This window comes from Penaeus japonicus, unplaced genomic scaffold (genome assembly GCF_977035675.1).
Source record: "Penaeus japonicus unplaced genomic scaffold, GWHDUDI00000001_assembly GWHDUDI00000030, whole genome shotgun sequence".
NCBI classification, from domain to species: Eukaryota; Metazoa; Arthropoda; class Malacostraca; order Decapoda; family Penaeidae; genus Penaeus; species Penaeus japonicus.
Genome location: NW_028234432.1, coordinates 13,072,103 through 13,075,635, shown reverse-complemented (window position 1 = coordinate 13,075,635; position 3,533 = coordinate 13,072,103).

The window sequence follows — 3,533 nt, the reverse complement described above, 5'->3', positions numbered from 1 at the left end:
ACATCTATGCGGGTATATAGAGGTATCACCTTTTTATTTATCTCTTTAGTTTTCTGCCTTTCTGCAAATAATCTACCCCCCTTTCTCTCTCTCTCTCTCTCTCTCTCTCTCTCTCTCTCTCTCTCTCTCTCTCTCTCTCTCTCTCTCTCTCTCTCTCTCTCTCTCTCTCTCTCTCTCTCTATCTCTCTCTTTTCTCTCTCTCTCTCTCTCTCTCTCTCTCTCTCTCTCTCTCTCTCTCTCTCTCTCTCTCTCTCTCTCTCTCTCTCTCTCTCTCTCTCTCTCTCTCCCCAATTTACTATCGCTATCTGTGTCTCTCTCCTCCTGTATATATGTGTGTGTGCATGTGTGGGTGTGCGTGTGTGTGTGCGTACGTGCGTGCGTGTCTCTTCCTCTTTCTCTCTGTACATGTTCGATTACGTGTGGGTTGGTTTTTACTTCTCTCGCTTTCTCTCTCTCTCTCTCTCTCTCTCTCTCTCTCTCTCTCTCTCTCTCTCTCTCTCTCTCTCTCTCTCTCTCTCTCTCTCTCTCTCTCTTTCTATCTATCTCTCTCTCTCTCTCTATCTATCTCTACCCCCCCTCTCTCTCTTACACACACACACACACACACACACACACATACACACACACACACACACACACACACACGTACACTCTCTCTCCCTCTCTCGTTCTCTTTCTCTCTCGCTCCGTGTGCCCCTCCCCTTCCCTCCCGCACTCTTTCGTCGTTGTCATCTATGTCTGTCTGCCTCTCTCTTTCTCTCCCTCCCTCCGTCCCTCCTTCCCTCCATCCTCCTCCCCCTCTTTCTTTCTCTCAGCCCAGTGTTGCCAATTGTCATAAAAATCCCTACGAGGGGTTACCAATTGCTGTTTTTTTCCCGTCGAAGATAAAAGAAATGTTTCTTTTTTCACAGGAGTAGAAGTCATAAGTTTGAAATGTATGCTATATAGAATTTTGAATTTACGGGGACAGACTCGTGTATTTTAAGTGCGTAGATATTGAAAGAGAAAAGATAACATATCCAGTTTTGTAATAAGTAGAAGTCTACATGAAACAATACACACACACATACATACATACATACATATATATATATATGTATGTGTGATCGTGTGTGTGTATGTGTGTGTGTGTGTGTGTATACTAGCAGTAGTTTCTAGCACACCGAAAGTCCCCTTCTTAGTTCCTGTTTATAAATGTAAGCTTAAACGTTTGGGCATGTTGAGTGAATAATGTTAAATAACATCTAATCAAATGTGTCAATGATGAAACAAGACACTAAACTTGATATGATTTATCAAAGATATTTCGCCCATATCATAAATTAATGAAATATTACGTGCGTTATATTTCAAAAAGATTCTTACACGCTGTCTCCGTGTCCGAATGTATTCTCATATATACAGTGTATGCGTGTATGTGAATAGGTACGGTCGTGTATACGTGCAGGATGAGTAAAAAAGGGAAGGGAAGAGAGGAAGGTGAGGAGAAGAAAACCCCCTCCCCCCTCCCCCCCTCCCCGGCCAACACCCCACGCCAGGAAGGAATGAGGGTATGGTTTGGGGTAGGGGGGGTAGGGGTAGAGAGGGAGAGAGAGGGTATAGTCGTGGTACCTGTCCCTCTCGTAGGTACCTGATCCCTTCCTCCTCCTCCCTCCCGTAGCTAGTCTCCCCCCTCCCCCCTTCCTATAGCTAACTTCCCTCCCCTCCCCCTACCATAGCTAGCTTCCCTCCCCTCCCCCCTTCTCCTCCTCCTCCACCTTCCCTTCCCTCTCTCCCCGGGTACCTGTTCCTACCGAGATGTTCTTTCCCTTGGTACCTGTCTCCCCTTAGGTACCCCGGCGAGTCCCAGAAAGTCTGCAAGAATGCGAGACTTCACCTAAGAGAGAGTGGGTGGGAGAGAGAGAGAGCCCGGATACTGGGAGAGCCGTTTAACTCTCTCCGCGTCTTCCTCTTTATTTCCCTTTCTTTGTTTCTCGCCTTTTTTTCATTTTCCTTTGTCTGTTTCTCTTTCTTTCGCTCTTTGTCTCTCGTAGCTCTGTCTGGCTGTCTTGTTGACATCGTTTCTCGATGTGCGTCTGTCTCTATCTCTCTGTCTACAGGCCCCCTCTCTCCTCCAAATAAGTTTATCTTCTATTTCTATTTCTGTCCGCTCTCTCTTCCTATCTTTCTCTCGCTCTCTCTCTCTCTCTCTCTCTCTCTCGCACACTCCGCATACACGCGTGCAAATCTGCTCATTCCTAACTCTCTCTCTTCGTCTTTGTGTTCTGTTTCTCACTCTCTCTCCCCTTCCCGCTATTCATCAACCAGTCCATTTTCTCTCTCGCTGTCTCTGTCTCCCCCCCTCTCCCTCTTTCTCTTTCTCCCTCTCTCGCTCGCTGACACACACCACAAACACACACGAGCGCCCCATACGGAACCCACGCAAGCGCTGGTACACGACGTTATACTGTAGCATACATTTCGCGGCCTGGGAAGACGAGCGCGTTGACACCCAAATAGGGACGCATCTGTGTATTGCAATTCAAATCGAGGCAAATCAAACGCCTTATCTTATATGATAATATGTTATAGGACGCGTCGCTTTTCATTATTTGGAAATGGGCCGAGCGTGGCAGCGTGGCGTGGGGCTAGGCAGAGGGGAGACGCCGCGGAAGGGGGAGAGTAGAACACGGCTTGGGGTGGCCAGAGGGGGAGCCAAGAGGGAGAGGGAGAGAGGGGCGCTTGTGAATAAACAGTAGGTATACACGGAGAGGTAAACTTTACTCTTTGCTGTGTGTTGGATGGCTCACTGCATGTCTTTTGTCTCTGATGCAGTTAGTGCTTTGGGTGAAGGGGAGGGGGGAGGGGGGCCAACGGGAGGGTTGCGTAGTGTAATAAGGCGAGGGTTGGGACGAGTCTCTATTGGATATGAGGGAATATAATGTCGTGTGGATTATACATGTAGTCTACAGGGCTCTCCCTCTCTGTTACTGTTCGTGTTTGTGTGTTGTGTGCCTGTGTATAAGTGTGTATGCATTATGTATGTGCGCGAGGGTTGGACTATACGTGCGTGACGGGTGTGTGCGAGTGCGTGACCGTGTACGTATACATTTTGTGCGTTCGAAACCATGCCCGCTTCTCGAGGCTAAGTAATCAAATCGAAATCAATAGCCACTGGAACCTCCGTTTCCAGAACCACTGCCCGAAAAGAGAGAGAGAGAGAGAGAGAGAGACAGAGGGAGGAAGAAGAGTTACTAATACATTCGCACACATCTAAAATGAATGGAAGTGGGGGGATAGGCTTATATTAAAGACGAATGCGTTCTAGCGGGGAAAGTGAGCCGGCCGCGTTCGTTCGAGCGGGCGCGCCTCCCTCTTTGAGCTCTGTGGCGGCAAAGCTTTATTGACGTTCTGAACTCCGCGGCGGTGGCTTTATTAACGGCTTTAGGGTAGAGGGAAATAAAGGCTAGATTCACATGCTGTGCCTACGCAAACGCTCCTCATGTCCGAACGGCTAGTATTATAACGTCAGAGTAAATACATATCTATATTGA